The sequence below is a fragment of the Cydia splendana genome, chromosome 12 (genome assembly GCF_910591565.1).
Source record: "Cydia splendana chromosome 12, ilCydSple1.2, whole genome shotgun sequence".
NCBI classification, from domain to species: Eukaryota; Metazoa; Arthropoda; class Insecta; order Lepidoptera; family Tortricidae; genus Cydia; species Cydia splendana.
Window position 1 is genome coordinate 9830188 of NC_085971.1, and position 19662 is coordinate 9849849.

Sequence of the window (19662 nt, forward strand, 5' to 3'; positions counted from 1 at the left end):
CAATTAAGCGACACTTAGCACTTATTTTATCACCTAAAGACATAGAACGGCTGTAGAATAGCTACATATTCTAAGCTTACAGGCTCTGGTGACATCAAGGTCTTTAAGAGGTCCATGTATAGCTTTAAGATCCACAGTAGCCGTTTTGGCCGCTATAATGCATCTTAAGCCGCTAGTGTTATAGCTCAAAGTGAATTCTACCACCTTAATATCTATATGAGTAATAAGAAGCTGCAATTTTCACTTAAGGTTCTAAACAGGCGATAAAAAGTCTTTTATAGCTCCGTGTATCATAATCGCTACTTAACTCTCTTGTATCACTTACAGTCGAAAAGAGAAGTTATGAGTCACCATTATCGATCATGTAGTCGCAGACGAGCGTTATTCAATACCTTAGTACATCTTATACTGTTATTGGAGTCTTACTTAGAACCTAAGCCTATAGCGCCATGTTAAGATGACCGATGAATCAATAAGCAAAACAAAAACTATTAGTCCGGTGGCCGGCTGCATGAAACAAACCTCATCAAAAAATAGAATATACCTACCCTGTAGAGGTACCTGACATTTAGTAGCTTCCAACGCACTTGGTCGGCCTAGGCTTAACCTGGCAGATTTTGTACAAATGGCAAAAACGTTGGTCAAAAATTCATCAAAAAAAACCTCATCGAAAAATAGAATGAAACTTGTATGGTAGGATACCTGACCTTGAGGACAGTAAAAAAAAAGTGGTCGGCCTCACCTTAGCCTGGCAGTTTTTGCAGTCCGACCAGATTTATTGGGTCACGTGAGAGCTACAATTTACCTCATCGAAAAATAGAATGAAACAAACGGATTATAATAGCTAAAATAAGCCTGTTGACGTATGTCTTGGTCGGCCTCACCTTAACCTGGCAGTTTTTGCAGTCCGACCAAATTTATAAAAAAATCATCAAAATTTTTTTATCGAAAAATCGTATGAAACTGGTATGGTACGATGGCTGCCTTTGAGGACAGTAAAAAAAAAGTGGTCGGCCAAATCCTGTGTTGGCAGGTTCCTGTGTCCGACCAATTTTGTGGTACCACGTGAGAGCTACAATTTTACCTCATCGAAAAATAGAATGAAACAAACGGATTATAATAGCTAAAATAAGCCTGTTGACGTATGTCTTGGTCGGCCTCACCTTAACCTGGCAGTTTTTGCAGTCCGACCAAATTTATAAAAAAAACATCAAAAATTTTTTATCGAAAAATCGTATGAAACTTGTATGGTACGATAGCTGCCTTTGAGGACAGTAAAAAAAAAGTGGTTGGCCAAATCCTGTGTTGGCAGGTTCCTGTGTCCGACCAATTTTGTGGTACCACGTGAGAGCTACAATTTACCTCATCGAAAAATAGAATGAAACAAACGGATTATAATAGCTAAAATAAGCCTGTTGACGTATGTCTTGGTCGGCCTCACCTTAACCTGGCAGTTTTTGCAGTCCGACCAAATTTATACAAAAATCATCAAAAATTTTTTATCGCAAAATCGTATGAAACTTGTATGGTACAATAGCTGCCTTTGAGGACAGTAAAAAAAAAGTGGTCGGCCAAATCCTGTGTTGGCAGGTTCCTGTGTCCGTCCAATTTTGTGGTACCACGTGAGAGCTACAATTTACCTCATCGAAAAATAGAATGAAATAAACGGATTATAATAGCTAAAATAAGCCTGTTGACGTATGTCTTGGTCGGCCTCACCTTAGCCAGGCAGTTTTTGCAGTCCGACCACATTTATAAAGAATAATAATTTCTATCTTGAAAATATGGTTTCTTCGCAGCTTGAACTTAACTTAATAATGCTAACTGAAAAAAGTCATAAGTAAATGAGTCCATGGAGGTCTTAGAGGGCTTTAAAAAAAAAAGAAAACATTCACTTCAAATTTTATTCATAAATCTATCTAATATCTAAATAACGTTTTCTAACTACTGACGTGGTTTCAGAGTAACACTTACGTTGAGATGATGTCTCACAGATGTCAAAAATAAAAAGGTTTTCATCGATTTTTGACAAGTTTTAAATCGTATATCCTACTTTTCCACTACAGATAGAATGAGGAGGTATAACTGACATTTTATCACGCCAGGTGGCGCCTACATAGTGGAGTTGCTGTCACTGTCAAATCACATACATTGTTTCCAATAAATTGTAAACATTCTCCTTTTTTAACCGACTTCCAAATCCCAAAGGAGGAGGTTATCAATTCGGTTGTATGTTTTTTTTTCTCCAGAATACTGCAATAGTGTGCGACAAATTGTGGAAATATACCTATAGGATCTCCCTTTTTTCCCAAGGACCCGATATGCATAAATCGGTGAGAAAAAGCTTTGAGTACCAAAAACTAAGGCAAATGACACAGACCGTTTGTGTAGGCTACATTTTAAGGAAGATAAATATTTTGGAAAGAGTAAATACACATGTAAGCTAAGTTTTAACGAAGTAGTACATAATTTAGGGCATAATGGCTTGGCCACACATGCTGTATTCCATACGCATCATGACTTTGTGTACCTATCTGATGGGCGGGCGTATATGAAACGCCTTCTTGTACATGCAGGTGATCCAGGTATACACCAAAGCTTATATTAAGTGATTATCTTTGCATCAAATCAGCCTTTTTTCCATCAACTGTAGCATTTCTCCTTCGAAGCTCGGTTTGTAGAAAATAAATTCCCACCTTTTACCAGTGGTAACTACTGGGAATAAAAATTCCCAGTAGGTACCACCAAACCGAGTTGGTGGTAACTACTAGGATTTTTTTTTTCCCAGTAGTTACCAGTGGTAAAAGGTGGGAAAATAATTCCCAGTAGTTACCACTGATAAGAACTTGGTGGTAACTAGTGGGAATAACCCTTTTATTGTTAATAATTACTGTTAATCATAATCATCTTCGGAGTCGAAGTCTGACGAACTTTCCCCAGACTCCGACTTATCTATTGTTATTTCTTCGACTCGCAAAGGCGTTATGTGTCCTTCAAACCATTTGATCTTATACATTTCATCTCTTAATGTCCAGTCACAATGTGCCACAAACAATCTCCCAATGATCCTGAATGACTTGTGCGTACTTTTTGCGGATGATATTTCTGTGTTAATGTCATGCAAAAATGATCAAAACCTCCAAAGCGACATTCATAATACATTGACCAAACTAACAGACTGGCTCACTGACCACAACTTAGACATAAATTTTACAAAAACGAAAATTATACAATTCAGGCCTTACCAAAAAGACGCATTAGATATAAATATATCATTCAATGTACAAACCCTAGAATGTGTAGACGCTTTTACCCTTCTTGGAATAGATATAGATTCTCATATCAACTGGAAATCACATCTAAATAAAATAAAAAATAAAATGTCTAGTTTTATATATGTCATTAGAGAACTAAAAAAATCTACTAACTTTCAATGCGCTTTGACTGCCTACTACGCCTATGCTTCTTCATGGCTCAATTATGGGATAATTCTTTGGGGAAACAGTACTGACATAAACGATATATTTGTTCTCCAAAAACAGTGCGTACGAATACTAGCCAACACTACATACTCTGACAATTGCAGACCCTACTTTATTAAATACAAAATTTTGACGTTGACATCAATTTACATTTTAGAAATCTGCAAGTTGGTCAGGAAATACCCGGAATTCTTCCCAAAAATTGCCGACCGTCCTCGACGTTTCGAAAGTAGATTTAAGAATAACCTGGCGCCACCCATAAGTTCTGTACTAAAGCTACATAAATCAAGCCCAAACATGATGGCAATAAAGATTTACAATAAAATCAGCGACGACCTTAAATTGCAAACATCAGACACGCTATTCAATAAGCAGTTGAAGGACTTCTTAATCAATAAATGCTATTATAATCTGAATGACTTTTTGGAAGATGAAATGTAATTATTATGTAGTTTTTAGTATACTTATTAGACATGACTCAATTTTGAATTTTAATAATTAGTTTTAAATTAACATTATATACCAATTGACATTTTTGACATAAACTGTAAGCACCTAACATTTTTTTAAGCATGAATATTTAATTTTATTATTTTTAGTGACATATAATTTGATAATTTGCTATTGACGTTAGTAAAAATTATATAATGTTTACAACTATTTATTAATTTAAAATGAAATAAGATATTGTTAATGGTACCTACATACATACAAACTCAATCCTTAGATTTAAGAATATTGCCGTGCCCTACCAGGGCCCATGTGAAACATCTTTGTATTACCTATGTAACACCTGTGTACTTACCATGGATGCAATAAATATATGATATGATGATATGTTGCATCAAATTTGATGCAAGTGGATTCTGCCGCACACTGCCACATTGAATTTATGAAAGCCGTCCGTAATAAGCCATACGTCAACAGGTTTATTTTAGCTATTATAATACGTTTTTTTTTCATCCTATTTTCGATGAGGTAAATTGTAGCTGTCACATGGTACCACAAATTTGGTCGGACTGCAAAAACTGCCAGGCTACGGTGAGGCCGACCAAGCCATACGTCAACAGGTTTATTTTAGGTATTATAATCCGTTTGTTACATTCTATTTTTCGATGAGGTAAATTGTAGCTCTCACGTGGTACCACAAATTTGGTCGGACACAGGAACCTGCCAACACAGGATTTGGCCGACCACTTTTTTTTTTACTGTCCTCAAAGGCAGCTATCGTACCATACAAGTTTCATACGATTTTTCGATAAAAAAATGTTTGATGATTTTTTTATAAATTTGGTCGGACTGCAAAAACTGCCAGGTTAAGGTGAGGCCGACCAAGACATACGTCAACAGGCTTATTTTAGCTATTATAATCCGTTTGTTTCATTCTATTTTTCGATGAGGTAAATTGTAGCTCTCACGTGGTACCACAAAATTGGTCGGACACAGGAACCTGCCAACACAGGATTTGGCCAACCACTTTTTTTTTACTGTCCTCAAAGGCAGCTATCGTACCATACAAGTTTCATACGATTATTCGATAAAAAATTTTTGATGTTTTTTTTATAAATTTGGTCGGACTGCAAAAACTGCCAGGTTAAGGTGAGGCCGACCAAGACATACGTCAACAGGCTTATTTTAGCTATTATAATCCGTTTGTTTCATTCTATTTTTCGATGAGGTAAAATTGTAGCTCTCACGTGGTACCACAAAATTGGTCGGACACAGGAACCTGCCAACACAGGATTTGGCCGACCACTTTTTTTTTACTGTCCTCAAAGGCAGCCATCGTACCATACCAGTTTCATACGATTTTTCGATAAAAAATTTTTGATGATTTTCTTATAAATTTGGTCGGACTGCAAAAACTGCCAGGTTAAGGTGAGGCCGACCAAGACATACGTCAACAGGCTTATTTTAGCTATTATAATCCGTTTGTTTCATTCTATTTTTCGATGAGGTAAATTGTAGCTCTCACGTGACCCAATAAATCTGGTCGGACTGCAAAAACTGCCAGGCTAAGGTGAGGCCGACCAATTTTTTTTTACTGTCCTCAAGGTCAGGTATCCTACCATACAAGTTTCATTCTATTTTTCGATGAGGTTTTTTTTGATGAATTTTTGTCCAACGTTTTTGCCATTTGTACAAAATCTGCCAGGTTAAGCCTAGGCCGACCAAGTGCGTTGGATGCTACTAAATGTCAGGTACCTCTACAGGGTAGGTATATTCTATTTTTTGATGAGGTTTGTTTCATGCAGCCGGCCACCGGACTATATTAATTAGAACGTAAATACTTCATAAAAATCGATACTTTTACTCAATATTGACCTAATGTTAGTATTGTTATATTTAAAACTGGACTTCACGTATATTGAGTAATTTTTCGAAAATTAAATACGGTGGACCACAAATAAAGCAATATTATATTCAGATAAATATGCAAAGGATCAGAGGCCCATTAAAATTTTGTGAGTAATACATATAGTTTTTGACAGTATAATTAATTTCGCGATCATAAATCCGCAGATAACTCCTGCATCAGTGAACTAAAATAATTATTTGCTTTTAATTATCCGCCATTACATTTCACTTCAAGCTGTCACAGAGTAAGCTTACGAATAATAATACAAAATGGAAACATCTGCAACCAAAGCAGATAGGGCTAAGGAAAAATGTGCAATTACCTTCTTGAGTGTTACAAATATTGACTTTAAATGCTAATATACCATCTAAAGCTGAAAGTATCATCTATATGGCCCTACACTACTACTCAAGTAGTTAGTATTCGCTTATTTGGCACCCTTTTAAATCCTAAGTACTTAATCAACGCTATTACTACACTACTTTAGCGCTCTTCTACTACAACAGTTTGTAGTCACCTATATGCAACCCATCTATCTCCTAAAGAATTAATTAACACTATTGTAGCTCCACTATACCGTTCTTATGTCTCTTTTTTTATCCGCTAACCCTACTGTAGCACTGTTATAAATCTTGTGGTGATAAAATTTGTGCCCAATCCGGGGTTAAAACGGGGTTATAGCCGGCTATAACTCCTATTTTTAGAGCACTAACAACACCTAAAGAGCAAATAGGCGCTTATATAAATCTCTTCTAACCCTTAAATTTAGCGCCTAATGTTAGTTGGGTAATAGCGTTGTTTAAACTAATAGTAAAATAACCAGAAAAAACACACCAAAAATCAGGTTCTGAAACAAAGCGCAAAAGGCAAGAAAAAAATTACAAAATATGTCAAACCGGTTTTGCAGGATGTGATGCTTTAAATTCTTGAACCTGTTTTATTTAGTCAAGAAAAAACACTTAATCTATAATAGGTATCCTTTATAGAACTTGAATAGTTTCTTAGATTTTTATCAGAACCCATCATCAGGGGTCAGTCAAGAAAATATAGGAGTTATTCGCAGAAAAAACGAACCACAGCTGTTTTTCAATTTTTAAAAGTCAGTGAAAAAATATAGGACAAAGGATTTTATTCTTCCGTACACACAATATTCGATAATGAAGCATGTATCTCATCCAGATTCGTGCTGCGCAGTTACTCCTTTAGGGAACGACAGGTATTACGCAACGGCCGGGGAAGACAGTCCCCAGATAACATTGCTGCAGCGGACACTTCCCATTACCGCGGCGTACATGATGTGTTATGTATTTACTGTCTGTGGTAACCATTCGCAGCTCACGTCAATTTTATGTGAAGTAGGGTCGAATAAACAAAACTTTGAGGAGCTTTGTTTCGGAACTGAAATTGTTTCAGTAAACACGAGGTTAATCTTTTATTTATTTTTATCCTAAACGTTTGAATTGTAGCTTGTTTCAGTATAAAGACGGTATTTGGATAATATTAGTTTTGTTTTGCAAACCTAAATTGTATGGTTTAGGTTAAGTTAGGTAAGAAAACATTTTTTTTAATTTTTTTTTGTTATACATATATATAACCGTTAAAAAGTAAGGGGCGTTACTAAAACTTGCACATAAATTAGATTAATTTTATATCCAAAGTTGCTGCATTTTTTTCTACAGGTAAACTACTTGTATCTACACTAAACACACTTATAAATAATCTCGCTTTTATATAAGTATTCAATACATATCTGTTAATGGCTGGTGAAGCCTGCCTGTTACCATGCCGAAACGAAATGAGCAAGGCAAAGTTTATAAATACATTCACGTAAATGGTCATCTGCATTTGAATTATTTGCGAGCTAAATTTAAGTCAGTTAAATGTTATGTTAAATGTTACTGATATCATTGAATGTTATTGTGTACCTACGAGTATGTATGTATGTATTTGATAATTCAGTACCTAGTTAGTTTTAATTGTAACTTGTTTATCTGTTAATCTTCACAGTAAACAACAAGAGGCCATTCAAAATACACTTTGATGTCAAAATGTCTGAATGATGTCGTTATGTTATCAACTTATCATTCGCCCGTGCGTCTATCTCGCGCCAATACATGTAGGTACCGACGAACAAGTATGAGCTAAATGCAAGCGCGAATTATAACATAATGACATCATTTCCTCAAAGGTTAACTGGAAGAGATCCCATACAGGGATAAGTTCACCTTTGTTGTATGTAAATAACTGCCGGCCTAGCCAAGGTGACAATTGCTATCGCTTCGACAACGAAACGCTTTGTGTCTCTCTATCACTCTTCCATATAATATATAAGTGCGACAGTGACAGTTGCGTTTCGATCGCTACGGAGCGTTAGCGATTTGCAGGTTGGCTACGCGGCCTGTTTCCCGTGTATCCCTTTCTATGCACAATAAAGCATACAGGGTGAATCATAAGTCGTGAATAGAAATATGTTTTTCTAACTCCATAAACAACGAGCAATTTAATGCCCCTACTCTTACTAAAATCAGACAGGATTTTTTTCATTTTTTTGTTTATTTTTTGTCATTTTTTACTTTTACAAGTGGAAATGTGGTATTTAAACAGCTTTGTAAGATATTTCAAATTAAAAATTAAGTAAATTTTTGAAGTGAAAACTTCTTTAGCGGCGCTGAGCACTTTTTGAGGTGGGGAAAACATGATAAACTCGAGACAGCGTAAGGCGTAACGCGTAAGGCGTCTCTCCTCTCTTTCTACCGCACGGTGAAAATGTATGCCTGAGCCTGCTGTTTCATGTAGGCGGCGCAGGGCGCTTGCGTGACTTTATGTTATGTGTGACGGACAATGTTATTCACCAAAGAACTTTAGTCATAACGTATCATAATCATAAATCATAATAAAATAATAAAATGCTTGATTCTGATTCTGAATCACGTCAATTAGGTATTTAAAACTGGACTTTTATATTAAGCAATGTTCTAATCTTGTTCGGGCTGAAATACGAGGATCTCACAGTTACATTCTAACTTTATATCACTCCAATATAATTTAATAAAGCTACATCTTGATGAAATCGCTAATAAAAGTGAACTCTAGTGCTGGTGAATGAAACTCAAAATATCATGACCAAATATATTTAGATGCGAGGTCTGCAAGGTAACTTTACAATTTCTATTCTAATTTTAAACAATTAACGCTACAAATTTAAGTTCACTGGCCAGCAATTTCGGAACTAAAGTTTTTCAATAGAAAGGAGGATGGGTCAATTATACATAGTGCTGCAGACATTTTGGACTAGTTATTGAGTTTTCACTTCTGTCGGCACTCCCGGAGTGCAACCCGTTGTTTTTTTTCTAATTGGGACAAATGACAAAATTGATTTCAATGACAGTTCCGATTCAAAGAGGCGATTTAATTTACTGATTTAAATATCTTAATAAGCCGTTGTAATATCCTAAATCCACTTATAAAAGTAAAATAAATGACAAAAAATAAACAAAAAAATAAAAAAAATCATGTGTGATGTTAGTAAGAGTAGGGGCATTAAATTGCTCGTTGTTTATGGAGTTAGAAAAACATATTTCTATTCACGACTTATGATTCACCCAGTATACATGTATACATACATTTAGATATCATTTTGATATAAAAATGTAGGTACGAATTAGTCTTCGGGGGAACTTTTGGCCTGGCCTGGTGGAGGGAAAAAAGTTCACCTGATAACTTTACTATTAGCTGGACTATACCTAAATACTTAGGTACTGCAACGTTTAAATTTAGGGTCGTCGTGCACTACTGAATAATCCCTATATCTATCACCATCATTGTCTGTTAGACGTTGTTTATATACCTTATTAGACAGTTTAGGGACATCAATATAGTTTACTTAAGTTTATTGTACCTACTTATCTTAAATAAATATTTTTCATTTTCATTTTCATTTTCAAATACGCAATTCTAACAATAATAGGCCATTCATTATATTGTTTCCTTTTAATATATGTGGGTAAATACATGTGGGTAAATCATTTGTAAGCGATTATTACCTAAATATACCTACGCCATTTTCGAACCTTTTTGTTTTAGGTATCACATTGTCGGGTGCATAGGTATACCTGAAAAATGGTGCCTATAGGTTTAAAAACGTCAATTTAAACATTTAACTTTAAATAGGTAATGTTAGTCATTAGTTTAAGAGTTTTCGTCTAAACCTCGAAGTAGGTACATTTCCACAGCATAAGCAAGCGCGAGTGACTCAATTTTTCAATAAAACCATTATAGTGTGACCTTTAAATCCTTAACGGGTATACGTAAACGAAAACCATACATACATATACTGGCTTGTCTAAGCCTTAAACTTGTCCGTGCTCAAAATCGTTTGAAACGATACCCCCCGAACAGGATAATTATGTAGTTTTCCGGCACGCACCCGCGCGGGTGCGTATCAGCCTGTATAAAAGACCGCATCACTGAGCATTCATCATTGTGATTCAGCTCCTGTGCTTTATCAGTTCTATTGCACGCCCATCGCCAACCACAACCAACATGTTCAAATACGTAAGTTATTATAATTTGTTATTGAAGGGGCAATAAAAATTAGTAAGAAAAAAACAAGTTCTCTAATATTTGAGTAGTTTAATATAATTTGATCTTTTATGATGGTCAATTGTGATTGAAATTTAATTATTAAAATCAAACCTATCAGACACCATTAAATTATATCTTCGAAACAAGATCTTTGGAGATAATTACCATACTAACATTTTTTTACTAAAACACTGATATTTTATATATGTTATCAGATCCTTTTCGCCGCTCTCCTGGCTTTCGCTGCAGCTAAGCCCCTGGTCTACGAGTACCCGGTAGCGGCAGCTTACACTGCCCCCGTGGCCGCGTACACCGCTCCCGTCTACTCTGCCTACAGCAGCCCGTACACTGCTCCCTACTACTCAGCCTACACCTACGCATCTCCTTATTCTGCTTACTACTACCGTTGATGACCAGAAAATGAAAAACAAGCCAGACGTCCCTGAAATCTTTATATCATATAACTATGTTTACTAGGTGTAAGAATATTTAATAATATTTTAAAAGCATACATTTATAGCTGCCCTGCTGGAAATTTATCCTATCATACGGGCCTTGTATGGTGTTGCGATAATCGAGAAAAGAATGTACCTGCATATCTACTGCGTGTTTTGTCTATTATACAAAATAAAAATATACGTGTAGGTAATTGATACTTGCCTTACCTTCATTGTAGGTAACCTAGTAGGTTACCTTTGTGAACTTTTGTGAACTTTCAACTATTATAAGAAATAAAACTGAGAACGTCATCACACGCTGACAATAAATATAATAATAGAAAAAGTATTTTTGCTATATTCCCAGTCCCTAATAACCACGATGTAGGTACATCGCATGTTTCGCCTACACATGCTATCTAACGTAAAAAAATATTTTGTCTCGTTGTGTACGATCGTCCAATACAACAACCTCGATATATACGTATCATGCGTCAATATCGGGAGTCATACAAACTTACATTACATTAGCCTTGTGCGGGGAATTGGGGGGTTAGTTAGCATTTGGAATAACAGACAGGACATAAAGTGATAAGATGTTAAAAAGTAAAGCGTTTAATTAAAATATCGAGAAATTGTTAACTCTCCGTTATGCGGTTATTGTGTCTTTTCGTCTCCCTTTTTTCAACTACCCACAAAAAATGGCTAGCCAGAAAAAAAACAAATAGGTTACTATTTAGACACAAGGTTCCAGTGTCATTAAATATACATTCATAATAGAAGGCACCCCAAAACTCCAATTATTATTCGTAAAGACGAATAATCCTTGCTCTTTTATAAAAAATACTGATTATTTTCTTCTAAATAAGAAACGATATAACGGTAGTATAAGGTAAACGTACTGGTGCTCGACGCGGTCCCAGTACATGTCATCTTGAAACTTAAGTCATTCTCAATAGAGGTGACAGCAAGGTGTCATCTATTGGGCATTAGCATGTCGAGCACTAGTACGTTTACCTTAAATACTAGTAGAGAATGTTTTGCTAAACCCATGTCGCGATGATGATACAGACATTTTCGTTTTAAATATCGGTAGATTTGGATGGCGCAAGATAGGGAAAGCTCTCCTCCGACAAGAGAACTCTTAAGTTAATGATTCGGATATTTTTTCTTGTAACAAGCTAGGTAGTCTAGCTCCCTGATTCGAATTTCAAACAAAAACATTACTTTTGACACTGACATATCCGATCCATATCGTATCTTTAGCAAATTTTTGACGTATCTTAAAGTTTGAATCAGGCCGTAGGTTAAGTTAGTTAAGTTTTAAGCATACTTACCTATAAAAAGTTATATATAAAACTTGTTAAAGAGGTAGGTTATTTATACTTGAATCTTAATAATTAAGTGTCGATTATGTATTACCTTATCACTACAATGTTTCATGGAGATCCGGTTGCAATCTTGGCATCTAGTCTAGTGTATTATTATAAATAAATTACCATTTCTGGACAAATGTATTCGTATTGTATTAATGCAGACGTGGATGCACTGCGTGTTCCCACACGCCCTTGACAACATGGTGGCACTTACTTAACTATGCCTGAGAACGGATGCATTCATATTAAATTAATTACCTACATACTATAGGTAATATGTACATACATTAATATGAACTTGCATAAATCTGAATTCTCGAACACAAGACCTGTTTTCTTATTTTATTAATATGACGAAAAAATTATAATATATAAGTTAAGTTTCATTCTTGCGAAAATATTTTTTCCTGAATTTTCTCGACCGCCTAGATATTTTTAACTTACTGAAACTTTTCTTAGAGGGCATTTACTCGTACCCGGACCCTGGCGCTAGGCCGGGACAATGCTAGGTTAAAGAAGAGAGGGCATTACTCGTATTAGTCATATTTATCCACTGTGTTCCACTTTCGACACTTAAATGAAATTAGTATTATCTTAGAGGACTTGATTACATTACATATTTACACTGACTGATATTACTGATACTTAATTACATATTTATATTTATTTTATGTAACGTGACGAGGTGTGAGGAGGTTTCGGATGTTACTTCACGCCAATAGCCCTGCGGGCGCAGTACGGTTCCATTTTTATCGCTTGTCACCATGCCTGTCACGTTCTAACAAGTATGTAAGTGCAAAAGGGATAGGCATAGCGACAAGCGATAAAAATGGAACCGTGCTGCGCCCGCTGGAGTCAAGAGATAGGCAATACGTATTTGATCTTTAGCATTTTTACACTTCTCACAAAGTTGGCAGTTAGGGCGATGTTTCCTGGCGTCTACATTAATTGAAATTAAGTAGTTAATACACATGAGAAGATTAATTTATATATCCACTGAATAGTTGAAACTGATCGTGGGTTGAATGAAAGCTGTTATTTCATTCTAATAAAGACAGTCTTAACTGAGAAGGAAAACTGTTTGTGAGAATCAATGGATCAATGGATGTGAGAATGAATGAAAGCCCTTGTTATTATTAGGTACTTATTAGGTACGAGTACTATACTTACTATACTTTTATAAGTCACTCTTCGTTTTGTGGAAGTTAATTTAATTACAAGTGTCTTTTGCATGTAGAAGATTCCGTGACTAGAGTCTGATATAGAAACCTGAGAAATGCGACCTATATAAATGGCTGTGATATACTGACCGACGGACGGACGGACAGGCAGCCGGACATGACGAAAGTGTAGGGGTTCCGTTTTTGTCATTTTGGCATACTGCCATGCTACGCCGATGGGGTTAGAACACTTAGAACTATTTCAGCAATTTTTAATAAAACGAACTTATCTCTTTGGTACATAACATATTCAATAGCCACTATTGTTGTTTTGTTTGTTTTTTACAAAATATAGGACAGATAACACCCCGTCTGATTAGTTAATTGAAAATGTAGAGCTTTAATCCTCTGAATGGGGTTCGAACGGCGAATTCTGCGTCGCAGCATAGCGCGTTCACGTGCCTAGAGCCACCTCAGGCGTCACGTGCTGAGACTCTTGCTTCCATGGCGTCGGTAAAGGACCTCGCCACATTTATCAACGCGGCATGGCATCGACTTGAGTCGATCACGTTATAAATTCGCACACAATTGGAGCCGTTCGGATGTCATTAAGTTCGTTCTTCTATTAGGTTCCGCCATTGGAACATTCGATAGCATTCAGAAACGTAAAATTGAAGTAGAATGGTTAGGTGTCATATTTTATGATTCTGACAAATAAATGTATAGAAATATTTGAATAAACACATACGTGACTCGTGTCTGACAGATGTATAATTATGTCCGATGTGTCAAAACCGCAGCGAGACGACTGACAGCCGTGTCGCTATGCACTTATTCAAATATGTAGTTCTATTCATTTACGTTACTAGTCGGTATATTTTATGTAAGAATTATTTCACATTTTTTTTTGGAATTGGTAAATGATGTAGAGTTAGACCAAGAAAAGTCTGCAGCGATTTTGATAGCCCACGCAGTGCAAGTGTTATTTAAAACGTCAAACTTCTATGAAATTAACTATGATGTACAAATTATAACAATTAGGTACAGCCTGCATAATACTTCATTTTAAATAGATATCTTACAAGTATCGGTCATTCACTGAAACTAATATGACCAGCTTACCCGCCAGGGGTTTAATAATGTAACGCAATTGAGAGTTTTATGACTTATAATAGGTAAAGGTTCACAATAAGTTCATTCAAGTTCATTATAGCAGCATAATACCATATATGCCAAGCTTTATTGTTCTATTTAAATCAATAAATACATTATTAGTTAAATATTAAATCACAAAGCCGAATAGTCGAGTAGGGGGTAAAATTTTTGGCATCAACGGTAGTAGTAGGCAGAGTAAGGGGCAGCGTAGGCGTAGGGCGAGTAGTAGGGTGCGGTGTATGCGCTGCTGTATGCCGAGTAGACGGGCGCGGTGTATGCGCTGTACGCGGCGGGGGCGGTGTAGGCTATCGGGTACTCGTAGACCAGGGGCTTGGCTGCGGCGAAAGTTAGGAGAGCAGCGAACAACACCTGGAGACAATAGTGAAGTACTTAAGTTTAGATGAAGATATTGAAGAGTCCGTCAGACGAACCCTACTGTGGGCGATAACAACGGGGCAATTAAATAACGCTTGTAAGTTTGAATTACTCGAGTATTAATCAACGGGTGCGGAAATCGATCTACATATGGAATTCTAATGCCACATTTTTGTAACATCTTTACTGATTTGCTCACTTTATAAAACTGTCTGGCATGAAGGGTCACAGAACTGAATTTCTCCCGAATTGTGATAAATAAATATTTACTTTTACTTGGCACACTGCACTATTACCGTTGTTAGTTGTTACCTACACGTATAATAGCAGTAACCTACAATTATATATTTATTTGTAGAATTTCATATAAAAATACATGAAAAAAATATAAATTAAATTAATGTTAAATTTGAAGTGAACGAAAGTGGATAAATTTCACACTTGAACTTTTATAAAAAGGAGTAAAAATATTTACAAAATGGACTTGACTACTCTGAAGTGTACCTAATTATAAACTGCTGTAGATTTTATTTTAATTAGACGCAGGCTAAAGTATTCTTGATATTTGCTCTTGGAAACAGTTACACGCATATATTATTAAATGAAGCCATAATACTAACAACGTGTGTTGAAAACTATTCCAATAATAGTCATGTACACTATGCCTTGTTTTCCTTGGAATCCATTAGCCAAATAAAATTTATTTTCCGTTCCTGCTGATTAACTGGGCAAGTTTCCAATCGGCACAAAATTAAAACAAACGAATAGACTTACGTATTTAAACATGGTGGTTTTGGTAGGCAGGAGGCTTGCAAGAGAACTGATAAGTCACAGGAGCTAAATCACAATGATGACTGACCGATGATGCAGTCTTTTATACAGGCTGATGCGCCGCTAGTACCGGATAACTAGACAAATATCCTCTTCGCGTCATTACGTATGGCGAGCATGCACGGCCTTGGAGGATGACCGCTACAAAAATTTATAAGAGCAAGGACTAAACGACTACCGAGTAAATTTTGCAAGAACAAGTTTTATGACAACTGCAATAAATTGTTTTTTTTTACAAGGTGGCAAAGATGGTCTTTAAGACGATAGGTAGTGGATGACCGCTTCTGCCAGCTGCTTATGGGGACTACGTTTGTATAAGGAACCGGTCGTCCCCTTTCCGCTTAACCCCTCGTGCTAATATTGATACCCAAGCAAAGGGCAAGTACCCAAAATTGAACCACGAGCGTATCAAGTGATTCGTATAGAATAAAATATTCGATCGAATGAGAATATTCGATCTTAGGAGTAGGGAAGGTTAAACACTAACTTTACTACTGAGTTCAACACAACATTTTTCACCTCACCAGCGCGAAGCAAATACTAACTGTAAAATAGTTACAAATCAAGTCCAAATGAAATTTATTAAATGCGTATCATTCAGTAAAGTCAATTCCACCAGCGAACATGAGGAAACAATTCAAAATTTGCATAAAAGTACTTTGCGAAACATGTGGATAAAATGCAACTTTCTCATCACGTCATCAGTTTTTGAAAGAGACCCTTGACCCTGGTGTGGTGAAAAATAAATTGTTGACGTTTCTAGAAAATCTAAACCTCCATAAGAACAAGTGGTTTGCAAAATCCGGGTTCTTCATCAAGATCTACATTTACATGTTTGCACGTGCCTGTATAATGTAATACCCGTCCTTAAGCGGAGCTGGATAAGTGTAAACACATTTACACCCGGAAATACTTCTTTAATATAAAATATAATGGGGTCGGTTGAACTTAGTGTACAAAAGGCGAACTTAATGCCATTTGGTATTCTCTACCAGTCAACCTTAGGGTAAAGCAGAAAAGATTGTAAGCTGTGCATTTATAACCAAAGAAATACTTATTAAAAGAAAATAAGACCTAATACATATAGTTTGTCAAAGGACTGTCTCATTTCAATCATAGACAGAGAGAATCATACAATCTTTGTCTTACACTAGTACAGTCAACTGTAAAAATATGGGTGGACAAATTATCTCAAAAATATGTCCCATAGCTCTTATGTCAGCGAATTAAGGACTATGGGACATATTTTTGAATAAGTTGGCTACACCCATATTTTTACAGTTGACTGTACTAGCACCCAAAAGAAAAGGATGAGTATAGTTTTCCTGGTTCTTACTGACTGACAAATTGGTTTGACCAACTATACCTCTATTATTATATATGTACCTACTAATTAAATGCATTAAGATACATACTTGTATCAATTACATAAATAAATGTATAAATAATACATATAATCCTCGAATATCTGCCACGAACAAATGGTTACTATTCTATGCTATTATAAGTAGGTGCACACATTAACCAACTTGTGAGACAGATACTAGTTAATTGTTCATTCAACTGCCAATCACGCACAGATTTTTTTAAAGCAAACATGTTACGCGCAATCCAATTAAATGTTAAATGTTGCGCGCAATTTACTGTCAAAGTTTAGGGGAAGACCACCCCAGAGACGATTATGTATATATGTAGGTAATATGAAAATGGAATCCGAATAATTTACAAGAATGGCATAACGTGCCCTTTTCACACCTTCACGCGACGCGGGAGAGCAACTCACGTTTACGCGCAAGCACGTGGCAACAGAGGGTTTACTGACAACATAGAAAAATAGAAAATCGTTATGTGCCCCTCTATCGCTCAGTGAAAGAGCGATAGAGAGGCAGATAACAGAAAAGGTCTGTGTCTAGCCGTGAGACGTGTACATGTTGATGACGGTGAGGTATACCTATAGATCACCTGCGAATCACGTGGTTTTTTGTTTAAATATTCTTTTAAGATCCGAAAGAAAATTTAATGAATATTATTTGATTTGTTCCATAGTTATAACAGGTGTCATAAAATAAAGAAAGGATTATATAGTATTTAGTTAATGAAAGTGCTATAACTACTTACATTGTTTGTTGTGATACTTATTATTATGTTTAAATGCCAAAAGCAAGTATGTGTCATCTGACCCCCGTACTAGTGTGTAATACACTTAATAACTAAGTACGTACAATACCTACCTAGTTATTATAGACTATTATGCAATACTTATATTTTACCTTCACGGTTTAATGTCTGCCACTTGTTAAATAACTCCTAGCCATAATATTATCATGCATTTTTCATTAAAACTATTTTCTTATCTCAGTTGCAAACTGGTACTTGCGCTCAAGAGCAATGAAAACGGGTCACGATGAGCGAAGTTTCATTCAAAGTTCCCTTTTGTTCCAATGTAAATAGATAATAATACACATAATTTAAGTACCTATTTATTACAAATTTAAATAAAGTAGGTAAAGTCAACAAAATAATAATACCTTTACCTGAGTAAAATAGGTAGGTATATCAATGTTACTAGTTGGAATTGGAAACTGAATTCGAATTATTTATACATATATCAATTTATATTTTTTGTTTGTTTGACAAAATGTTTAGTTACGCTACTTATGAGGAGGCATTGATGGGGGTTGCCGTTTTGGTAGAACAAACGAATTTTTAACCAACATCCAAAAGGAGGAGGTTCTCAAATAGCCGGAATCTATTTTTGTTCTTTTATTGTTTAAAGCTATAAGATAGAATACTGATTTATTATAGGTACTAATTTATTTAATTTTAAATATAAAACTAATTAAAAACTAAACTTAAATTCGTCCCCCTCGCTGTCGAGACCTTAGGCTGCTGGTGCGCTGAGGGTAAGTCCTTCCTCCGGTCGTCGCCTGCTTGAAAGGGGCCTTGACTCCCGCTCTGGGTTTTCCCTGATCAAAGGTTGTCCATCGCGATCCAACGCGGCAACGCAGCGAGCGTGATGGGCACCTTTGCGTCGGGGGCAGCCCGGGACGGGCTTCAGTAGGCAATTTATTTTAGACTTATTTTATATTTAAGTTTAGTTTTTAATTAGTTTTATGTTTAGTTTATGTGTTATTTTAATTATGAAATAAATATTTTACATGACGGAGTTACAGCACGGGTGTTTACACAGGATGGCGGGTGGGCGTAGTATCTCAATGTATTACTTCACAGCTAACTCAGTATGCTACCAGTGCATGAAATAAACTTTCGGACTTGTTAACCATACTACCCATATAACCATTCCAGTCGCAGAATCACAAAGTGGTAACTAAATGTCAGATGTGTCGTAACAGAGTCCACACAATGTGTCTAGAATTGTTTCGAAACAAAGTGTCGACGCCATGTCTACACTTTTCCATAACAAGGTGTCGACACATTTGTGTGCACTTTGCGTGCGGTTTGCGACTAAATCTGACAGCAAATTTGTGACAGCAAATGTCAATATAAAATACCTCTTGAAAACCAAGGTTTGTCAAACTACTATTAGTGTCTCGTGTGCTCGTAATTCTAGTAAGTCATCATGGGCAATGCAAATGATAATAATCGACCGAAACCATATAAACACCCAACACCCGTCAACCTTTTACAGAAAAGTTTTTAAAGAAATTCAATAAGCTACTTAGGTCAGGCAACGAATGCTCCAAAAGTTGTAGAGGGAAATGCTCGGAACACAATTTTTGACTCCGTAACTCGGTTTGACAAGTTAGGAGGTGAACATATCAAAAGTCCCCGGCCGTAGCCCTTGAGCGGGGGGGAGAGAGGGGGCTTTGAAGGTCCCATTTTCCCGTTTTTCGATTATATCTCGGAAACTATGCACCTCAGCGACATGGCCACTTATACAAA

General features: G+C 36.1%; 1 protein-coding gene across 1 annotated transcript in view; it reads left to right on the forward strand.

The window, feature by feature from the left end:
• Positions 1–19662, forward strand: part of LOC134795561 (programmed cell death protein 5) — a 487306-nt gene that overhangs the window by 91097 nt on the left and 376547 nt on the right. The gene's annotated exons all lie outside the window — the stretch shown is intronic.